Below are 25,153 nucleotides of genomic sequence, written 5' to 3'. Positions count from 1 at the left end.
AATCAATAAATGGGATAGTATCAAACTAAAAAGCTTCTTCACAGCAAATGAAGCAAATCAAGAACGTGAAGAGAGAGCCTGCAGAATGGGAGAAAATCTATGCCACCTGCATCTCAGATTGAGCATTAATCTCCAGGATATATGAAGAACACAAAGAACTTAACATCAGAAAAACAAATACCCCAATCAGTAAATGGGCAAAGGAACTGAACAGACACTTCACAGAAGAAGAAATATGATTGGTTAACACGTATATGAAAAAATATTCAACATTTCTAGAAATTAGAGAAATGCACATTAAAAACATACTGAGATTTCATCTCACTCCAGTCAAAAGTTATCAAGAATGCAAGTAACAAAAAATGTTAGTGAGGATGTGGGAAAAATAGGTACACTCATACATTACTGGTGGACTGCAAAGTGGTGCGACCATACTGGAAAGCAGTATGGAAATTCCTCAGAAAACTTGGAATGGAACCAAAATTAACCTAGTTATTCCCACTCCTTGGCATATACTCAAAGGACTTAAAATCAGTATACTACAGTAATGTAGCCACATCAATGTTTATAGCAGCTTAGTTCACAATAGCTAACCTATGGAACTAACCTAGATGCCCTTCAACAGATGAATGGATAAAGAAAATGTAGTACATATACACAATGGAATATTACTCAGCTTTAAAGAAGAATAAAATTATGAAATTTGTCAGTAAATGGATGAAACTGGAGACTATCATGCTACATAAAATAACCCAATTCAAAAGAACCAAAGGCCAAAAGTTTTCTCTAATATATGGATGCTAACTCACAATAAGTGGGGGTGGGTGGAGGGAAGAATAGAAGTTCACTGGAGAAGGATGTAATTAGAAAGATAGTAGAATGAATAATGAAACAGACATAACTTTTCCTATGTTCATATTTGAATACACAGCCAGTGTGACTCCACATCATGTACAACCACAAAATGGGAAGTTATACTTCATGCATGTATGATATTCAAAATATATTCTACTTTAATGTGTAATTAATAAAGAACAAATAAAAACTAATAAAAAATTTAAAAAGAAGATAGTATTTTAATTATATTTGTATAGTTAGAATTTAAGCATATTTTAATCAAATCTTTAGCATAGTTTAAATAAATATATAGTTTAAATAAATGTATAGATAATCCACATATTTATAATCCACATGTTTTATCATTGACATTATAAAGCAGTATTGGGCAAATAATTCTGCTTTTCTTCCAAAATGTTTTGAAATAAAAGCTGCTTTATTTCATATGCTTGGAGAATGTACTAATTGATCTTCTTTTACTCTGAATTAGCCACAAAGAAAAGACCCACAAGATGGGCCACTTGCTTTAACTTCTATCATAACCAAGGACCAATCTGCATCTCTGAGATGGTTGGTCTTTATTTTATTTTCTAATAAGGGATTTGATCTTTGGTAATAGTGACCGACCTCTGATGTTCAATGGCACCAAAAGCTCTCTTGGAGATGACTGAAAGATGGATCACTCTAGGGACCAAGGAAAAGCTGTGTTGGTGGCATACCAGATACCCTGCCCACTTGAACCAGAAAGGTTAGAAGTAAATTTTAAAACACATTTTATGTAATTAAAATAATCAATGCATTAGTAAGATTTATATTGCCACTTTTCTCCATAACCACTAAACTCTCTTCCATTGCAAAACTCTGAATTATTTCCTATAGGTGATGAATCTGCAGGTGAAGTAGTACCAGTAATGAAAAACTAGCACAGGCAGCTCTCTGTAAATGTAAGGAACTCTTCCAAGGGCTGTAAATAAGTTATATTCCATTTATGTATGATGTGTCAAAATGCATTCTACTGTCATGTATAATTAATTAGAACAAATAAAAAGTTTTTAAAGTTCATTTTATTTAGATCTCACAAAAGCCCTTTCAAAAATGTTATACTAGCGTATCCCTAGGCAATGAATCTAAAACCTTTCAATAATATGCATTATCCATTGATATTTTATACAAATAATATTCTTATACAAAGCTCATATAAATCTGCTAAAAAGCCACCAAACTGCTTGCATTTCTTAATATTCCCACTTAGAACTAAACAACGATTTTAGCTAACAAGTTAGCAAAGATCACAATGTAATCATTCCATTCCAGTGAGAGGAGGAGGAAATGGAGATTTTCCAGCTTCTGATGAGAGCAGAAGGCCGTAACTTTCTGGAAAGTGATTTGTCAATAAATATTAAGAGCTTTAAAAGTTGTATGTTATAATATGCGTTCGTCAGTTTTCTGTCTCTGTGACAAATACTTGAGATAAGAGACTTGTAAGGAAGAGAGTTTTATTTGCACTCATGATTTCAGAGGTCTCAGTTTATGGTTGCTTGCTCCCGTTGCTTTGGTCTGTGATGCCTTGGTACCTCATGGCAGGAGAGTGTGGCAGAGGAGGCTACTCAGACATGATGGCTGGGGAGCAAAAGGTAGGTAGGGAGGGAGGGAGGGAGGGAGGGAGGGAGAGAGAGAGAGAGAGAGGGAGAGAGAGAGAGGGAGGGAGGAAGAAAGAGGAGTCCCAATAGACCCCTAGGACAGAACCCCAGGGACCTGACTTCTTCCCACTAGACCCCAATTCCTATGGGTCTCACAACCTCCTTGTATAACCACAGACTGGTAACGTGATGCCGCCAACTCATGGACCACTGGGAGAAATTTAAGATCCATAGAAGAATATTTCTAGGACCTTCTCCAAAAGAGAAAATTAGAAGTATACCTATTTCAGTGCACGGTTGTTTACTACAGTGTTACATATAATTTCAAAATAATTTGAAAAATATAAAAACCTAAATAGGGAAATTGAAAAGTAAAATATGGAGCATTAATTTTTTAAAATATTAGAGTAAATTAAAAACAAATCTATTTCTAAATGTTTGGATTTTTACAACAAATTACAATGTCATAAAAAATGAAAAGAAAGTTTATGTTAAGATCTTGGGCTGCCATTGTGGCTCATTTGTAGAGCCCTTGTCTCACGTGCCTGAGGCACTGGGTTTGATCCTCAGCACCACATAAATAAATAGAGGTATTGTACCAATCTACAACTAAAAAAAAGTCTTGAAAAAACTCAACTGCATATAAGTATATATCTATTCACACATATATATGAGCAAAATTATATGTAACCACAAATTTACTATAAACTACCTGAAGATATGATTAAATGTATTCTAAATTCCCATGTGATGACCTAGGCTAATTTACACTATCTCCCTATTCCTTGGAATTTTTCAAATTCTGTACCATTTCTTCTCTAACATGTCTTATCATGTACTCTTTCTCCAAATTTATTGATGTCATTTCCCTTGCATCAAATTAAAGATAAAGCCCAACCTTTTCACCTTTTAACTCACCACCCCCAAATACTTCTCTACAATATCTGTGAATATCTTAGCTTCACTAAACTTTTGAGGGATTGGAGGGTGGGTAATCCCTGTTACACGTGGATACTTACCCTTCCTCTCCTATAGTCCTACCTTTTTTTCCCCCCTCAGGGATCATGATCATCTTTATTTTATTATTATTATTATTATTGTTCAAAACATTACAATGCTCTTGACATATCATATTTCATACATTTGATTCAAGTGGGCTATGACCTCCCATTTTTACCACGTGTACAGATTGCAGAATCACATAGGTTACACATACACGTTTATACATACTGCCATACTAGTGTCTGTTGTATTCTGCTGCCCTTCCTATTCCCTTCTATCCCCTCTCCTCTTCCCTACCCTTCCTTCTCCTACCCTCCCCTCCCCTCTCTTCTTCTCTCTCTACCCCATCTACTATAATTCATTTCTCTCTCTTGTTTTTTTTCCCCCTTTCCCCTCACCTCCTCTTATATATAATTTTGTATACCAATGCAGGTCTCCTTCCATTTCCATGCAATTCCCCATTCTCTCTCCCTTTCCCTCCCACCTCTCCGCCCTCTTTAATGGTAATCTTCTTCTCATGCTCTTCCTCCCTGCTCTGTTTTGAGTTGCCCTCCTTATATCAAAGAAGACATTCGGCATTTGTTTTTAAGGGATTGGCTAGCTTCACTTAGCATAATCTGCTCTAATGCCATCCATTTCCCTGCAAATGCCATGATTTTGTTATTTTTTAGTGCTGAGTAATATTCCATTGTGTATAAATGCCACATTTTTTTATCCATTCATCTATTGAAGGGCATCTAGGTTGGTTCCACAGTCTAGCTATTGTAAATTGTGCTGCTATGAACATCGATGTAGCTGTATCTCTATAGTACGCTCTTTTTTACGTCTTTGGGGAATAGTCTGAGAAGGGGAATAGCTGGATTGAATGGTGGTTCCATTCCCAGCTTCCAAGGAATCTCCATACTGCTTTCCAGATTGGCTGCAACAATTTGCAGTCCCACCAGCAATGTATAAGTGTACCCTTTTTCCCACATCCTCTCCAGCACTTGTTATTGTTTGACTTCATAATGGCTGCCATTTTTACTGGAGTGAGATGGTATCTTAGAATGGTTTTAATTTGCATTTCTCTGACTGCTAGAGATGGTGAGCATTTTTTCCTGTATTTGTTGATTAATTGTATATCCTTCTCTGAGAACTGTCTGTTCAGGTCCTTGGCCCATTTGTAGATTGGGTTATTTGTTTTATTGTTGTTTAATTTTTTGAGTTCTTTGTATATTCTGGATATTAGAGCTCTATCTGAAGTGTGAGGAGTAAAAATTTGTTCCCAGGATGTAGGCTCCCTATTTACCTCTCTTATTGTTTCTCTTGCTGAGAAAAAACAAACGTCCTTTCTGGAGTTAACAACCAATAGAAAGGAAGGAAGGAAACTTCACTCAGCTCCAAGGAGAACTACTGAATTGTTTGTAAAGTTAACATTTTGAGGCAATATTATCTTAAGTATGACCCCTGGGTAATAAAACACTTTTAATGTAATATATCCACCAGAAAAAGTCTCTGCAAAATAAACCTGTCAGAGATAGATAGGGAACATAGCCATCAGGAAATATTTTTATTTTTTGATTTAAAATATAAGATTTGCAAATAAACATAGATACTTGCAGACTGGATTGTCTGCACTTTAAAAGGAATTAGTATTAAGAAAGCACATCATAGTGCACATTTTTTTTTAAAGAGAGAGAGAGAGAATTTTTTACTATTATTTTTTAGTTTTCGGCAGAAACAACATCTTTGTTGGTATGTGGTGCTGAGGATCGAACCCGGGCCGCAGGCATGCCAGGCGAGCGCGCTACCGCTTGAGCCACATCCCCAGCCCCATAGTGCAGATTTTTTTATCACATTTTATCACAACGAATGATAGTGCTTAGATTGGTAATCTTTGATTAGAGAACATTTTTTAATACCAGTCTGAATGCCTCTAAAGTTTTTCTCTCTATAATTGCAATTTTTTTGTTTCACTTTACAAATGTGTATGATGTCAATTGCTAGTGTTTCTGAAGATTTATTTATCCAGAAAGGAAGTACTTTGACTCATAAAGGCAATTTATATTTTAATTACTAACTTGGCATAACACTTGGTCACATTGCCAGCACTATAACAAATAATATCAATTATTTAAGTTATTAAAAAATGTGAGGTCAGGAATTTCTCAGATCACCAATTATTTCAGGTTGTTTATTTCAATTTTATTTTAAAAATTAATAGAAGTTCAAGTGCAATCAAAATAGGCAGAAAAAGATTATTCTCTTGAAAATTCTGGCATCCCTGAATGCCAGCTTTATAGAACAGAATTGAATATAAAAATAAAACAACTCCCAACCATTTATGCTCACTGTAAGCTGAGGAATAGGATAAGCAAATGGGACTTTTGCAGGTAATAGGTTTTGATTTTGAAATAAACATTACTTTACTTACAAATTGTTTTATGTATCACGAGGTCCCAGGCACTATGATTCAAAAGGAAAGCACAATATCTATTGCATAGTCATTCTCCATAAGAAATCCATGACTAATTTAGGGAGGAATCTATGATAAAAGGTAACTATAATCCTTCATGATAAATTTAATGAGAGAAATATGACCACAGGATAGTGAGAACCTCAAGTACACTAAATGGTCAGAAAGACAAATGTCAGCCCGGAAGGACTGATGCAAATAAGATACCAGGGAAGGATGACCCTCCAAAAGGAAAGGAAAACATAATCAGATGGAAAAGAAAGCTGAGTCCCCAAACATGGCTTAAAACCTGTTGCAACATGGGTATTTTCCAACAACAGAGGCTAAGGAAGGAGACAGAAGTCCTCATGGAGTTATTATCCATCCACTGAGATTATTAAGTGGCTGTCTGTCAAATCTACATGAATAACAAAACTTTAAAAAAAACAAAACACAGTTGCAGACTGGATTCATAAGCCCTGGCCTTGTTCCAACTCTTAAGATATTCTCTCCAGAGATATGGAAAGTGGCCAATGTTCCACATGAAGCAGATTAAATATGCAAAAGTAATATACGAATTTTCTCTAACACACTAGTTTTACAATATCATTTGGAAAAGGTTTTAAGGATGATTAAGTTAAATCATTTTCATCAAAATTAATAGGGTACATAGCTGGTCAGTAATTTGAAAATAAGATAATTTGAACCACATTACCATATTAATAGAAGAGAGAAAGAAAAAGAGCAGGAGGAAAAGAAGAAAAAGAAAAAAAAATAATACCAAGAAAGAAAATTTTTAAAAAATCAATGGGCAAATTAATTAAACAGTCACCTCTCAAAAGAAATATAGCTGGCCAAAAACTATATGAAAAAAAAATCCTCAACATCTCTACAATCAGAGAAAGGCAAAACAAAACCATACTGAGATTTCATCTCATTTCAGTCAGAATGAAGCCATCAAGAACACAATAATAAACGCTGGAGAGGAAGTAGAGAACAAGGAACATCTTTACTCTGATGGGGAGGGTTGTAAATTGGTACAACTACTATGGAAATCAGTATGGATATTCCTCAAAAGACTAGGCATGGCACCACCATATGACCCTGCTTTACCATTCCTTGGTATTTACCCTCAAGAATTAAAGTCATCATACTATAGTGATACATGCATACCTCTGCTTATAGCAGCACAATTCATAATAGCCAAACTCTAGAAGCAGACTGTGTGTCTATCAATGGAAAAAATGATGAATAAAATGTGGTCTATATGTACAATAGAATTTTATCCAGCCTAAAATAAGAATAAAATTATGTAATTTTCAGGAAAATGGGTGAAACTTGAGAGCATTATGTTAAGCAAAATAAGCCAAATTCAGAAGGTCAAGGGTCATATATTTTCTCTCATATGTGGAAGCTGAAGAGAAAAAAAGAAGAAGAAAGGGGGTGTCTTATGAAATTTCAGTAAGACCAGTAGAATAAAGAAAGGGGACCAAGGGGAAAAGTAGAGAGGAACTGGGGAACAAAGTAAATATAATTATATTATTTTTTTGTGTACATGTACAAAAATGTAATGATGAATTCACTATTACGTATAATTATAATGCACCAATAAAAGTTATAATTTGAAAAATAAGTAGTTTTACAATGCATAATGTACTTATAACTTCATTGTAGAAATTTCAGTGTGTAGAATATTTTAAAAATATAATTTTAATACTTCCTGATAAGAAATTACAGCTCAGAAGACTAAATAAGTTTCCCAAGGTCACAGAGATAAAAGCAAAGTGTCAGAGCTGAGACATCTATCCATCTTTTTCCCATGCCCACTATAGCAATTCATGTGTGGTAAAGGACTGCTGAATGCATATTTGTTACCTCCTAAAGAAACATCCTGGACCTATCTGGTTTATTGTTATTTTTCCCCCATTGGAAATTGAACCAAGGGCCTTGTGCATGCTAGGTAAGCATGCTGCCCCTGGGCTACATCCCCACACCCCTGGGCCTATAGGTCTTCAAATATCTCCTGTGTCTAATTCCTTTACATTTTTGTAACTGCATCTTCATGGACATTTGTTCCTTCAGCTGCATCAGCCATGAGTTAAATGGTGTCAACTGTTTAAGTAACAGAGAAAAGGCTCCAGACACAAATCCTAACTCACACAAGTTCTAAGGACACAAAAATAAAACCTTGGGTCCAATTGCTCAGCCATTGTGGACATATCCTTCTGAGATGCAGCGGATCCTGGGGTTGAAATGTAGGAACAGAGTGCCTGGGTTTGAACTTAAGGATGTAATCTGAATACCCGATTCTCTCATCTGAAGTGAGGATATGGAGTGTATCTATTGAAATATAATTGTGCTAACTTATTTTAATCTCTTCAAAAAGTCATTGCTTTTAATAAATACTATGCATAATACATCTTTTTTACAATTTTACTTTATTATGTATTCTGCAAATGTTGGAAACAATTCACAATTTTTATAGCTATGGAGACATTGGAGATGGTGGCAGGGCGGGGGAAGTGAGTCTAATAATTTTTACTAGTGAATTATTTATTCCAATTGGGACTTTTAGAAATATTAATTTAAAAAATAACAGTCAGTAGAGCCATTCTAGGTCAAGAGAGTAAAAGCCCTCAGAGTGACCCATCCTTAAGAATAAGAAGCTTTGGGTGAAACTGAACATCAAAGATTGAAAATCATTACCCAAGACTTAGTCTCTTGTTAAAAAGAAGAGGAAGAGGGAGGAGGAAGAAGGGGAGGAAGAGGGTGAGGCTATAATCCCAGAGAGATTAGATAATTTGCCCAGGGTGATGAAATATGTTCACAGAATTGAATTCAAGTTTTCTCCTCCTCTCTCTGATCTTCTCATTGCCACACCATGCTGTAGGTACCTACAGTTTATGTGTGGCAGAGGACTGATGAACGTATATTTGTTGTCACCTAAAGGAACATACTGGTCCTGTGGTTTCCTCCTCTTATCATTGAACCTATTACATGGAGGCATTTAATTATCATTATTGAAGCAACATTGTACAAGTGAGTGGAAAACTTGAACACAAAATGCATTTTGGCAGGGAGGAAAAAAACATTATGTAAATAATATTCTTCCTGGGAATATCATAAAATTAGTATATTAGTGATAATTTGGGGAACATTTTAGGTGATTTAAACTATTCCTATAGATCATCTCTTAGTCACCTTCCATGTTCCCAGAGAGAATTTCTTTAGAACTGGATCAGGGCCATGAGTTTATATATCCACAGTTTTGATTTCATTTACAAATTTTGTTCTACTTATTAGAAGTGATATTTCTTATGCAATTTCACCTCTATCTGCTAGTATATTATGCCTATATTTTATCATCAGTGGAAGGAATATTTGTACTTGTCCAAAGCAATTAGCATTTGCAACAAAAAAAAATCCATTTGATTGGAAACAGTATGAATGCCAATATCAACAGAAGAAGGTGACAGGAGACAGGACAGAGGTAGAAATCAAAACATTTTAAATTCAGCAAAATCTAACTAAAAAGGTTTATCTTCTTTCTTGTTTTCTTTCCTTCCTTCCTTCTTTCCTTCCTTCTTTTGGCATTAGAATAGAATCACTAAAGTCTCATGTTATAGTTAAAACACACTCACTGCACCCAACAGAAGAAGGGAAAATTCTCTCATCATCCTTGTGACCCATGGTTGTACCATTTCTGAATATTTTCTAAGTACCCTTTTAATGTGGGATCCAGTAATGTCAGAACAGAAGCAACCAGTTTGTGTTATGTGGCCAGGAATAAATGACATTTGATTATAATGTGTAAAGGACACATGGCATATCTAAAATCTAGCTCCAGAAGGGATGTCCAAAATGCACTTTAAAACAAGGTGAGGGAGACGGGCCTGGCAAGGCTGAGCTCTGGGCAGCTTCAGGGAGAGAAAGCAGCTTGCATTCTTTCCTGCCTCATGTACAGTTGCTCTCAGAACCACAGATATATTATCTCTGTTGCTGGCATAAAATTTTAAAAGTTGATTGAGGAATAATTCTTTTGCAATGCAAAATTCTGTTTTCAAGTATCAAATCACAAAGATTTTTCAGAAAATCTATCAAAGAAAAGAAAATGAGCTTTCCATTAGAAAGTAGTTAAGAGTCTAGCAGTATGATAATTTTTCATTATTTTCATTACTAAAATAGATATAAACCAAATCAAAATCGAACAGAAATTTGCTTCATTTTATAATCTGTGACAGTAAATCACTTTAATCCTTACCTGTAAACTTGATTTAATATTCACTATATAGGGCCGTAATTATTCTTTTCTCATTGTTACAACTCTGTATTTTTTTAATGTTTTCTTGCTCTTAAAACAATGACTTTGTCTAGCAACTATGAATGTCAAAGTAGTTTTCCTTCAGTTGTAAGTGGAGACACTGTGTTCTTTTTCTGTTTGTTTCAGCATTTTGCAGGGAAATTTAATCATGTTAAAAATAAGAAAACCTTTCAAATTTTCAACCCATAAAAAAAAAGGTTAGAGATACTTAAAAAATAGAAGTGCTTACTTCAAAAAAATTACAAAACTCCTGAAATTATATTCTCTGTACACAACAGAGTTGAATGGATCTTCCTGGACAATAGGTTAACCTAAGTGTTCCATTCCCCATCTGTAATGCGATCGGGAACATATAAATGTGTTTTGTTTTCTATCGATTTGTTCCTCTTATCAAGTAAAGATTTATGCCTTGTTTTCCAAACAGCCTTGAGATGCAAACTGCTTCTTTGATTCCAGATATTTCAATAGAACCATACAGAAATCAAATGCCTTGTTTTCTTCAAGTTCATCGCTGATGTCAGGGCATTTTAATGTCACTTTTAGATCCATTAAAGAAATTAAACAAATTAGCATACATCCACAAGCCAGAGACTTAAAAAAAAATATATATATATATATATCAATCCAAACCTTAAGAAATTGGGCCACAAACAACAAAAAAAAAAAAGACCAAGGCCATTTTGATTTATAAATTTCGTCTGTATTGGGTTCCAGGAGTTATTAGTGAATTGTGAAGATAATTGAATTTCTTTCTATTTTGAAAATGGTTTTCATAATGTTTATTTTCTATGACGACCTAAAAAAATTAAATAATGTGTTGTAATGCAGCTTTAGTAATGTGTACAGAAAAACACAGTATTCTTCTAATTGAGATGTCAACCATATTTTCCTCCCCTCAGTGTAACCACAGCTGGGGGAGCACTGTGTCCCCTTCCTACACCCAAGTCTAAGAGTGAAAACTTGAATAGTAGAAATGAGAATCTCCATGCTTCACCTGCAGCAGGCAAAGCAGTCAAAGCCTCACTGAATTCGCAGTCAAGACAGCGGGAGTCTCCTTAGCCAGCCTTCACTCTTGGAAAGAGAACAAGGAGGCACTAAGACAGGAGAGATTCTCAATTGCTGGAGCACAGAGGCCAGTGTTGAGGGAAGCTGTGTTTGTGTGTGTGTGTGTGTGTGTGTGTCCTCGCACACATGTGTAGAGATAAAGACAGCGAAACAAAACCAATAGGATATATGTATATATAGCAGGAGATAAGAAATTGGCTGAGATAATTAGGCAGCTGGCAAGTCCCAAGATCTGCTGGGTGAGTTGAAAGACTGAAGATCCCGGGGGGGGGGGGGGGATGCCAATGTCTTGGTTCCAACACAGAAGCAGAAAATTAGCTGATATCCAATTTGAAAGCCATCAGGTGGGGGGAATTCTGTCTCACCTGGAGGAAGGATTACCTTTTTGCTCATTCAGGGCATGAACAGAGAGGTTATAGTCCACTCACACTTGGGAAGGAAAGGTGCCCTATTCAGTCTACCAATTCTTACATTAATCTTATACAAATCTACCCTCACTGAAACACCAAAAAATTATGTCTGATCCAATATCTGGACATCCCTTGGTCCAGTTCAATGGCTGCACATACCACTGATCATTCCAATATGCAAAACATTAATAAACCTGACAAGAGGGACCGTGAAGACCTTAGTGCATCCTGGTTCTCTTTCCAAGGAGGTCTATGCTTAGAGTGATTGCTGTGTCCCTTCTGCATCAACACGTACCACAGTGAAGTTCTGGAAATGCAGGTGTGAAGGTTAGGGAGTAGAAAATGACAGCAACAAGTTCTGGTCACTCAAGGTTAGTACTTTAGGTATCATTAAAATATGTACCCTTGGACTGATAGCTTTTCTTTCTGATCTATATAAATTGAGTAGAGTTTAGAGACAGGTTTTTATTCTGTTTTCCAAATGATTCTGATGATGAAAACACTATAGTTAAAGGGCAAATAAATATTTAAACTGAAAACAATCAGACAGTAAAGACTTTTGCTTTACTATGTAAGCTGTGGCTATTGCTCATTTTCAAAGCTATTTACCAACTTGCATGGAATTGGAGATACTCTTGTAACATAGTCAGTGATCCTCACACATGTATTCACACTCAAATCCACTGCCATTGAAAGAGAAAACATAGGCAGTGATAATTATCCCTTTTGCTAATATCTCATATGAGCAAAAGGATTCCAAAATAAATACCAAGATATGGTTCCCCACTTCCATAGTATCTGGTTTGTCATTGGTCATGTAATTTCAAATTCTAAAATCTTGAGCACCCCAGCAATGGCATAACAGAGGTAGGAGAGTCCAGACCAGGGCCTGGCAAACTACTGCTGGTAGGTTGGACATTGGTTTGGGTAAATAAAGTTTCACTGGAACAGAGTCATGCTGATTCTTTTTTTGTATTGTTTATGCTGCTAAGACAGCAGAGTTGAATAGCTGCTGTAAAGCATGTATGTACCACAAATTCAAAAATATGTACTCTAACTCTTAACAGAAAATATCTGGGAGGTAGGTTATTGACTCAGTATTTCTTTTATATTTCTTCATTGGTGCATTATGATTATACAACAGTGGGATTCATTGTGACATCTTTGCACATGAAAATAACATAATTGTTCAATTTCTTGCTCTAGTTCCTCTCTTAGCCCTGCCCTCCTCCCTCCCCTGGCCCCTTCCTCAGCTCTACTGGTCTCTCTGACCAGGTAAATTTTGAATGTTTACTATATACTTGGTGCTAGGAATATGGACATGGGAAAACAAGAAGACAAAGATCCTGACCTATTAGAGTTTATGCTTAATGGTCAGCTCAAGTCCTCTTATTCCAAAACTTAAATGTCACCCTCCCCCTACTTTTTCTTTTTTTTTTTTTAGCTCTAATGCGGTATCATTGACAAATAGGAGTCATATATATTTAAGGTAAAAAAATTGATGTATTGATGCACATTTACATTTTTGAATATTCAGCACAAACTAGGATATCCATCAGCTCACATGGTTACCATTTTGTGTGTGTGTGTGGTGAAAACACTTGAAATCTACTCTCTACAAATTTTAAGTATACAATACAGTATCATTAACTACAGTTATGGAGAGGTGCATCAGGTCTGGAGAACTGATTGATTCTCCATAGCTGAAACACTGCAGCCTTTGACCAACAGCACCCCATGTCCCCCTCCCCAATCCTTGGCAACCTCTATTCTACAATTTGCTGCTATCTTCTCTGTCTTTTAAAAATACTTATTACATTAAAACTGCTCTTGGTAACAGAAATCTTTTCATCATGTGCTTTATTACTCTTGTGGATTAATGCACAGGTAAACTCTAAAAGATTAAGGATCTTTTTCCTTTGATTTCCCCATTTATATTATCACTATGATAGTATACAGCAGACATCCAAAAATTACTTGGTCAATAATCTGCTTCACAGAATTTTTGTAAGACTTGAAGACATATGGTATTTTCTGAAGAATTTTACTTTTTCTTAGAAAGGGGGCGGGGGTGACAGACCAGGATAATGAAGTCTCCTTTATATCAAAAAAGACTGCTGCACCACCTAGAGGATACACTGGGCTTCACAGGATTGTTTTGTCCTCCATTACTAATTGAAGTGAAATTGAGTTGGAAGGCTAGAAGTGAAGGCTAATGATATCATCCACTGCATGGGTCAGCATGAGTATTACATAAGAGGGTACACAAAAAAATGTTTAGCACAGTCACTGGCACAGGCACACAAGCTGCAAATATTTGCTTACAATGTCAAATAGTGCAATATATTCAATAGGTTTACATCTAACCAAAGTTCATAGTCTTTATTTCTGACTTTTAAGATCCAAACCTTGATTATTCAGCACCTTCATCCTTTTGCCACACAATTGTATCTCACTCTCTACTAGAAAACTATAAGGTGCTTGGGGGTAAGTTCTTTAAGTACTAAATTCACCTGTTTTTTTTTAAACTAGTATATGTAATATAGCAAGCATTCAATAATCTTTTTTGAACTGAAATGAGAAAACAGTGGGGAACCTGAAAGACAGCCTAACAAATGCTTGAGTAGATATTTTCAAGTACTCTCAAATCCTATTTTTTGGATTAAAAAATAGATTTTTTTGAAAAAGAAATAACATTGTAAAAATAGTCTGTGCTATGTGTCTGCCCATTTGAAATAGCATTTTGTCACATGGAACTCATGAGGGCTGTACAGAACTTAACCATTACAATTATGTTATTTGTCTCATGCTGTTCAGGCAATCAGTGATACAGTTGTCTCCCCATAACTTAAGAGAAGCACAACTTTGTCATACCAAGATGACATTCAGTAAAATAAGTTTTTTACCAAGGAAAATGAGATGCCCCAGAGAGTGTGGAGGCTGCACTCCTTTCTTTCAGGTTAATGTGACCCATTAATACATTCAGGATTTCTGGTGCATTTAAAATTGGTTTATTAAATTCTACTGCAAAGATTAAAAAAAAATCTTCAAAAAGTGTCATAATCCATTTTAAAGCGAATTCTTAAAATTAAAGCAAGGGAGCCCCCTTGTGGACTGATTCTAGTGCCATGCACAATAAATTATCAGGTAAATCAATGATTTCCTTAGTATTTAGGAGAAAAATTCAATAGTGACTAAAATGCAATGATTTATTTGCAAGTGAATCTGATGAAATACATCATAAATGGATGGCAGACTATTTTATTTGTGCATGTGTGTGCACGTTTGTGTAAATAGTATAATACAAAGTAATTCCTAAAGCCAGCACTGCTTTGATGAATCCTAGACTTGGGAAAAACCAACTGTGGTAGCCTTAATTACTGTTCTCCAACTAAGCAACCCAAATAATTGATCCCAGAATCAATGGCTGCTATTCAAGAACTCTAAATCATAATTGGCATCAGAAACTCAATATGGGGAGAGAGGAAGATGGTGGAATAGAGACGTTGCTTTCCTGGAGACTCCGTGGTGCGAAACCAAGAAAAGCAGACAGACAGCTTTTCAGTGGGTGAATGGACAAAAATTACGGGGGGGACTTCATTGGAATTTCATACTGGACATTGAAAACAGATCAGGAACACAGGAGATCAAATATACTAAAATAAGGAAGAAAACTCTATTGCCACAGCCATGGTTCTATAAGCCAGAGCAGTCCTTCCACGAACTCAGTAAGCAATAAGGGAATTAAAGGAACCTGCATTCTTGGGGGGCCTGAGGTGTTTGGGGGTACAGTTTAGAGATTAAAGACACTACACAATTAAACTATAAGGTGCTCTACACAATATCCTTGTACGAGAAAGAAACCACATCTCTCTGGTCTGTATGTGAAGGAGAGAGGAAGGAACCATTTTGCAGCTGCTGCACAGAGGCCAGCAGCTAGGGAAGATGATTTGTTGTAGACCCAAATCTGGCCTGAAAAACAAGCTGGGCAAACCCACGCTGCATGATGGAGAGTGTGCCTAAGTGATCAGGAGAAAATCAAGCATGGAGAGGTTAACACAGGGGAATGCTGGTCACAGAAACCCACCCACTTTCTCCCTCCCCTTCCAATGTGGCTGCATACAGGACCAGCTGGACAAGAAGTGCCTGACCAGGAATTTGAAATGGCAGGGGTGGAAGAGATTGAGTTTGGAGATTTAATCAGAGACCAGGATTGGTGGGGTCCACATGCAATGTAGTTGGTTAAGAATTGGCTCCGACACCACATGAATGGAATACAAAGGAGATAACTTGGGTGCAATCTTCCAGTATGAACTAGCAATTGCTAGGCCATGGAGGTGTGCTGATTTAAAATCTTCAGACAAACTGGAATTCAGAAAAGAGACTGAAGTACACCTAAGCCTAAACCCTGTCTCCAGGAGTTCAACCTCCAGGATTAATCTTGTCACTCTAGCAACCTCACACTGAGGGTGGAGAAGGCATCACACCCCAGAGCTAACATTACAGAGAAGGGAAGCTGAAAATCTATCTTTTGATCTCCAATGGAAACGATTCTTCACTTTTTCATCAGTTCTTTTTTTTCTTTTTTCTCTAAAATTTCTACCATTTTGAAACCAATTATTTTTCATGCATCAGTTTATTGAGTACTAGGATGTCTGATTAGTACATTTAAGTTTGGTGTTGTATTCTTTATTTTGATTTTTTCTTAATATATTAATTCTTTTAAATTTTTACTTTATATTCATGTTTTTCTCTCAGTTATCTGTTTCCTTTGATTCTCTTTCTCTCTTTTCTTCTGCTAACAGCCAACCTCTATTTTCTCCCTCTTTCACCCTTCCTTTAAATTTTCCCTTCCATCTTATCTCTTCCTTCCACAAAATCATCATATCCTATACCACTTTTGTTCTCTCCTCATCCACCATTTGAAATTGTAAACACTCTTTTAAACTTACTGTTTTTATTATAGGCAACAACTGAGCATACTGTTTCTGTTTATTGCAACAAAAATGTAGACGTCTTAGAAGGAGATATTTGATTTAAAATGGTATATTGTTTGCATTGGTTGTTGTTATTATCTGCCCTCCCCCCCCCAAAACTGTGAGGTACTGGAAACCTTCAGGGACACTACAATTCTATAAGGTAGAAATGAAATTTTACTGCCTCAGATCCATACTGCTAGATGAATAGAAACACAAACAACATGAGAAAACAAGGGAACAAATCACCTGAAACAAATAAAGATGTTCTAATAATGGAACCCATTGACACCACGGTGGAAGAAATGTCAGAGAAGGAGTTTAGAAAGTACATAGTTAAACTGCCATGAGATAAAGGATTATGTAAGGAGTGAATTCAGAGAGAAATACAGGAGGTGAAAAATCACTTCAATGAAGTGATAGATTGTGAAATGAAATCAAGCAGAAATATTTGAAATAAAGGAACAATAAACCAAATTAAAAATTCAATGGAAAGCATGCCCAACAGACTAGCCCACTTGGAAGACAAGAGTTTCAGGCAATGTATACAAAATATATAATCTTGAAAATAATGTTGACCAAGGAGAAAAGATGTTAAGATCATGAACAGAATTTCCAAGAAATAAAGGATGACATGAAAAGACCAAATTTAAGATTTATCAGGATACATGAAAGTACAAAGATACAAACCAAAGAATGCACAATATTTTCAATGAAATAATATCAGAAAACTTTCCAAACCTAATGAATGAAATGGAAAATAAAATTCAGGAGGCTTACAGGACCCCAAATATACAAAATTACAACAGACACGTACTAAGGCACATTATTATGAAAATGCCTAACATACAGAATAAGGATAGAATTTTCAAGACTGCAAGAGAAAAATGTCAGATTACATTCATTGGGAAACCAATTGGGATTGGGATCTCAGTTGATTTCTTAACCCAGACCCTCAAAACTCAGAGGTCTTGGAATAATATATAACAAGCTCTGAAAGAAAATGAATGCCAACCAAGAATACTATACTCAGAAAAATTAAGCTACAGATTTAAAAATGAAAAGAAAACCTTCCATGGTAAACAAAAGTCAAAAGAAATCATAACTAGAAAGCCTGCACTAAAGAACAGACTCAGCAAAATATTTCATGAAGAAGAAATAAAAAATAAAAGTGAAAACCAGCAAAGGGAGAAACTACACTAAAGGAAGAGTCAATCAAAGGAGAAACTAATTCAAATTATAAAACATAAATAAAGCAAAATGATTGGTTACAAGTCATATCTCAATAATAACTTTGAATGAAAATGGCCAAAAGCCATCAATCAAAAGACATAGACTGGAAGATTGGATTTAAAAAAAAAAAAGTCCCAACAATATGCTATCTCCAAGACTACCCTCATAGGCAAAGACATCCACAGACTGAAGGTGAAAGGATGGAAAAAAAACATGTCAGTCACATGAATCTTGTAAACAAGCAGAGGTTCTATCCTCATATCAGAGAAAGTGGACTTCAAGCCAAAGTGAATCAGAAGGGAAAAAGAAGGATATTTCATACTGCTTAAGGGAAATATATATCAACAAGACATAACAATCATAAAAACGTATGCCTTAAACAATGGAGCATCTATGTATATAAAACAAACTCTTCTCAATTTCAACAATGAAATAGATCACAACACAATAATACTGGATAATTTTAACACACCTCTATCACCACTGGATAGATCCTCTCCAAACAAGAACTAAACAAAGAAACTAAGGAACTAAATAATACAATCAACATTTTAGACTTAACATACATAGAGTATTTCATCTGTCAATGATCTAATACAGTTTCTTCTCAGCAGCACATGGATCCTTCTCTAAAATAGAGCATATTTTATGCCACAAAGCATCTCTTAACAAATGCAAAATAAATAGAGATAATGCCTTGCATTCTATCAGATCATAATGGAATGAAAGTTAAAGTCAACAATAAAATGAAATATAGAAGCTACTCTAGAGACACCTAGAGACTAAATAATAAACTAAATAATAAACACCTAGAGACTAAATAATATGTTACTGAATGACAAATGGATAGCAGAAGACATCAAGGATGAAATTTTTAAAAAATACTTAGAGGTAAATGAGAATAGCAACACAACATATTAAAATCTCTGGGACATTATAAATGCAGCTCTAAAAGGAAAGTTCATTGTGTTGCACTCATTCATTAGAATGGAAAATCACCAAATAAATAACCTAACATTACATCTCAAAGCCCTAGAAAAAAGGAGATCAAATCAACACCAAAAGCAGAAGAAGACAGGAAATAATTAAAATCCTAGCTTAAGTCAATGAAATTGAATAAAAAGAAACAATTCAAAAAATCAACAAAACAAAAAGTTGATTCTTTGAAAAAACAAATAAAATTAATCAGCTTTTAGCTACACAAACAAAGAGAGAGAAAACTCAAATAACTAAAATTCCTGATGAGAAAGGAAATACAATGGACCCTACTGAAATTACACATGATGTCTTAGGTTTTTCACTGCTGTGACTAAAGAGTCTGACAAGCACAACTGTAGGGGAGGAAAAGTTTATTTGAGGGCTCATGGTTTCAAAGGTCTTAATCCAGAGAAGGGTGGCCCTATTCCTCAGGGCTTGAGGTGAGACTAATCATTATGTCTGTCGGGAAAGGATGACAGAGGAAAGCAGATCACATCATGGTGATCAAGAAGGAGAGAGAGAGAGAGAGAGAGAGAGAGAGAGAGAGAGAGAGAGAGAGAGAGAGAGAGAGAGAGAGAGAGAGAGATTTCACTTTCTAAATAGAAATATATACACCAAAGTCATGCCCTAACTCCCACCTCCTCCAGCCATACCCTACCACTTCAATTACCTCTCAGTTAATCCTTATCAGGGGATTTAATTAAGACTCTTACGACCCAGTCATTTCTCTTCTGAACCTTCTTGCATTGTCTCACACGTGAGTTTTGGGGGAACACCTCGCATCCATACTATAACACATGATAAACAGAACCTATTTTGAAAATTTATATATCCAATAAAATAGAAAATCTTAAAGACACTGACAAATTTCAAGAGTCATATCAGCAACCCAAACTGAATCTGGAGGAAATGCACAATTTAAACAGACCAATTTTAAGCAATAAATTAGAAGATATCATCAAAAGCCCACCAACTAAGAAAAGCCCTGGACCAGACAGATTCTCACCTGAGTTCTACCAGACCTTTAAAGAAGAATTAACATCAAGAATTAACTCTTCACATTATTCCATGAAATTGAATAGGAGGGAACCCTTCCAAACTCATTCTATGAAGCCAAAACCAGACAAAGACACATCAAGGAAAGAAAACTTCATACCAATATCCTGCATGAACATAGATGCAAAACTTCTCAATAAAATTCTGGCAAATCACATATAAAAACATATTTAAAATATAGTGTACCATGAGCAAGTGGGGTTCATTGCAGGGATGCAAAGTTGATTCAACATATGGAAATCAATAAACATAATTCATAACATCAATAAACTTAAAGATAAGAATCTTATGATCATCTCAATAGATGCAGGAAAAGCAGCTGACAAAATACAGTACCCTTTCATGCTCAAAACACTAGAAAAACTAGGGTAGTAGGAACATACCTCAACAGTGTAAAAGCTATCTATGTTAAATCCAATGCCAACATCATTCTAAATGAGAAAAAAAATTGAAAGCATTCCCTTTAAAAATTGGAACAAGATAGGGATACACTTTTCCACCACTTTTATTCAACATTGTCCTTGAAACTCTAGACAGAGCAATCAGGAGAAAGAAACTAAAGGGATATGAATAGGAAAAGAAGAACTCACAGTATCCATATTTGCTGATGACATGATTCTTTATTTAGAAGACCCAAACAATTCCATCAGAAAACTTCTAGAACTAATAAATGAATTCAGCAAAGAAGCAGGATATGAAATTAACACAATACATTAACTGTGTTCCTATACATCAGTGATGAATCTACTTAAAGAGAAATTAGGAAAACTGCCCCATTCACATAGTCTCAAAAATGTATATATATAAATAAAATATTTGGGAATCAATTTAACAAAAGAAGTGAAAGACCTCTACATGAATATAGAATACTAATATAGAATACTAAAGAAAGAAATTCATGAAGACTTTAGAAGACGGAAAGATCTCCCAAATTCTTGGATATGATTAATATTGTGAAAATAGCAATACTACCAAAAGTGCTATACAGGTTTAATGAAATCCCTATTAAAATCCCAATGACATTTGGGGGCAGGAGTTGTGGCTTAGTGGTACAGAGCACACCCTGTACAAGTGAGGCACTGGATTCGATCCTCAGCACCACACAAAAATAAATAAAGGTTCTGTGTCCATCTACAACTAAAAAAAAAAAACCCAATGACATTCTTCATAGAAATAGAAAAAGCAAAAGCAATCATGAAATTCATTTGGATTAAGAAGAGACTCAGAATAGCCAAAGCAATTCTTAGCAAGAAAAGTAAAACAGGAGGCATCACAATACCAGACCTTACACTATACTACAGAGCTACAGTTTATAAGAATGGCATGGTATTGTCACCAAAACAGACACGTAGACCAATTGTACAAAATAGAAGACAGAGAGACAAAGCCACATAAATATATTTACCTCATAGTAGACAAATGCACCAAAAACATACACTGGAGAAAAGATAAGACTATTCAACAACTGGTGCTGGGAAAACTAGAAATCCATGTGCAGCAAAATGAAACTAAACCCCTATCTCTCACCATGGACAAAACTCAACTCAAAATGGATTAAGGACATAGGAATTAACCAGAGATCCTGTGCCTAATAGAGGAAAAAGTAGGCCCAAATCTTCACATCAGATTAGGTCCCAACTTCCTTAACAAGACTCCTAAAGCACAAGAAAAAAAAATCAATAAATGGTATGGATTCAAACTAAAAAGCTTCTTCACAACAAAGGAAACAACCAAGAATGTGAAAAGAGAGCCTTCAGAATGAGAGAAAATCTTTGCCACCGGACCTCAAATAGAGCATTAATCTCCAGGATATATAAAGAACTCAGAAAACTTAACATACAGAAACAACTTCCAAATAACACAATAAATAAATGGGCAAAGGAACTTAACATTTCACAGAAGAATAAATACAATTGGTCAACAAATATATGAAAAAATGTTCAACACCTCTAGTAGTTGGACAAATACAAATTAAAACCATATTGAGATTTAATCTCACTATAGTCAGAATGGTAATTATCAAAAATACAATAACAATAAATGCTGGCTTGGACGTGGAGAAAAAGGTACACTCTTACATTGCTGGTGGAAGTGAAAATTGGCACAACCATTCTGGAAAGCAGTATAAAGATTCCTCAGAAAACTTGGAATGGAACCATTATTCCATATACCGCATATACTCCAAGGACTTAAAATCAGGACACTAAGAGATGCAGCCACATCAATATTAATAGCAGCTCAGTTTACAATAGCTAAACTATATAATCAACCTAGGTACCCTTCAACAGATGAATGGATAAAGAAAATGTGGTGTATATACATAGTGAAATATTATTCAGTCTTAAAGCAATGAAATTATGGCATTTGCCAATAAATGGATGGAACTAGAGACTGTCATGCTAACTAAAATAAGCCATTCCCCCAAAAAACAAAGGCCAAATATTCTGTCTGACATGTGGATGCTAATTTACAATAGAGTGGAGGGTTTAGGAAGAACAGAAGTACCTTGGATTAGGCAAAGGGAAATGAAGGGAAGGGAAGGGAAACTGGAATAGGTAAGATAGTAGAATGAATCACACCTTTCCTATGTGCATATATGATTACATGACCAATGTACTTCTACAGAATGTGCAACCAGAAGAATGAGTTATACTCAATATATGTATAATACATCAAAACACTTTTTATTGTCATGTATAACTAGTAAGAACAAATAAAAAATAAGAATGGTGTTAATTGCACATCATGGTGGGAAAAAAAAGAACTCAATATGTTTCTTTGAAGATGGGAAAATTTAAAAAAATAGTGAATTTATTGATGAATTTAGTTTACAAATGAGTACTTGTTATTTTAAAAAATAACTTTATTATTCTATCTAGAAATCCACTTTAAAGGATTCGTAAAATCTATTATTTAGTGAAAATTTTCTAGTCTGGAAAGTTCAGAATAAAATAAAATATAACTAGATTTATGAGAAGTTACATAGAAAAACACACACTTCTTTTAAGCTGAGCTCCTCTCTCATTTCAGCGTCAGTCTTAAAAGCAATTTTTTTAAAGTTTAATTTTATGTTTTCTTTTTTTCCCCCATGCACTACATTAAAACTGGAGAATAAAAATCAGAAAAAGTAAATGTTTGGAAAAATAACAGCTGTAGTTATTCATTAATTTTTCACACATTTTTAATGCCAGTGAACAATCTTTATGCACACTTAAGAGTTGTGGTAGTTCTAGTAGGACTTTATAAATATATTAAATTCCTATCATATTGGAAAATTCCCTGATGTTAGTGAATAGATATAAACCAAATTTTATTTATTATATTTAAATGAAACTCCTGAATTCTATTACAAACCTCCTCTTTTGCTTTCTTTATTCGATAATATATACTACTTCCCTGTGCTTTTTCAATGTATAAAAGCATTCTATTTAAAACCACACAAATTATTACTACCTTTTGGCACCTAAACATTGTGGTAATTTCTCTCTGGTGTAGATTGCTACTTTTATAAAGGAAAATATTTCCATGAAGGGAAGGAGATGATATAATAGGTTTAGAGTGATAGCTAAACTATTATACAAATGAAATTAATTTAAATTCAGGGGATTGGGAGCAATCTGAGGAACTGGAAGACATGAGCATAGTGCTAAGAGTTTGGAAATATTTACAATCTTTAGCAGATCGAAAGAAATGGCCCTTGGCATGACATTTCTGGCTGTAGGGGTGGATAGCCCAATATTTGTTTGCACAGTGATGTCAAATTTCAATTTTGGTTTTCTTTTCCTGTGTCTTGGGCTACCATTCCCCAAACCAGCAAAGCCTCTATAAAAGTTACCAAATCAAAGATGAGCTCAGCATTAAAGAAAATATGATTAATGCAGTTGGAGGGAAAATGTGGTTCAGCAATGAACAGTGAAATTCAACAGGCCAGCATCCAACAGCAGGAGAAAAATCATGTCAAAAATGACCATTAGGGGTTGGGGTTATGGCTCAGCGGTAGAGCGCTTGCCTAGCACCTGCGGGGCCTGAGTTCAATCCTCAGTACAATATAAAAATAAATAAAGTAAAGGTATTGTGTCCAGCTACAATTAAAAATAAATATTTTTTTTAAAAAAAATGACCATCAGAACAAAAAACCTGAAGAAGTCAAAGAAATCACAAAGACTACATTAATTTCCTGTAAGACATAGGTCATTATAGTCAGAATAATCTCAGGTAGTAGCGGTTTTCTACAATTATTATAAATTTCTGAAACTTAGACCATTGCCACGTCCTTATAATTGTTCTACCTATACCTCTATGCAGCGTCCGGCCTCAGGAACCGAGTCCGGTGAGGGACGTAGAGGTTAAAAAATAATAAAAAAAAAAATACACAGGACACCAAGGTACTTCATCCAGGAGGAGGCATGTGTGCGCTTTATTATCAAAGTTTGTTCCCTTATATACTTTCTATAACTGCAGTGGAAATTTAGCCAAAACAGGGGAGGAATAATACCTGCTACTCTTGGGTTACCATGACCATCCCTTATCAGGAAGCTCCGAGAAGGCCAAGATGTTCCCAAAAAGGCACATATGTCTGAGGCAGATAAACATGAAACTGCAAGCCTGCGTCACGACCCCGTGAGCTGGCCACTTTGACATGCAGAACAAGGAATTCGGGGCTGGGCCCCAGGGGCCAGGGAAGGCCTGCTACCAGCACCTCTAGTTGCTTACAAAAAAAACATTATTTTAACCCACTCCTTCAAATTCACCTACACCTCTAGCTCCTTTGCATAAAATCTCACATCTTTCTCTTTATGCGCTTGTCAGTTTGACATCTCACCCTCTCTACTGTGCAATTCTTTCACACCTTAGAGCAATGGACTGTGGTATTAGTAAAATATTAAGAACTTTTATTACCTGACTTATGTAAGCCTTTTCAGTACACATATTAGCTTTCTTTCCTAATGACAGGAAACTTAACTAAGTGTAAGGCATGAATTCTATCACTGGGCCACTTTTTAGTAATATATGCATTTTTCCCTATGACTCTGGCTGTTACGGGACAAATGCACTTCCTGTGCATCCTCTCTTGTTCAACATTATCAGAAGATGAAATTCTTCTGAAGGATGCTCACTTGGCATCTTTCTGTGGTCCTGCTGTACCTGCTCTGTCTTCCTGGGAACTCCATGCTAGGGTCTTTCCCTTGCCTTGTATTACA

At 35.4% G+C, this 25,153-nt stretch overlaps 1 protein-coding gene across 1 annotated transcript in view; it reads left to right on the top strand.

Moving 5' to 3' along the window:
- Positions 1–25,153, top strand: part of LOC308652621 (NADH dehydrogenase [ubiquinone] 1 alpha subcomplex subunit 9, mitochondrial-like) — a gene marked incomplete at its 5' end in the record, with an annotated part of 158,626 nt that overhangs the window by 91,130 nt on the left and 42,343 nt on the right. The gene's annotated exons all lie outside the window — the stretch shown is intronic.

The sequence above is a fragment of the Spermophilus citellus genome (genome assembly GCF_964194105.1).
Source record: "Spermophilus citellus genome assembly, chromosome: 1".
Taxonomy (NCBI): Eukaryota; Metazoa; Chordata; class Mammalia; order Rodentia; family Sciuridae; genus Spermophilus; species Spermophilus citellus.
The sequence above is the reverse complement of the archived record's forward strand: the minus strand, read 5'-3'. Positions and strand labels throughout refer to the sequence as shown.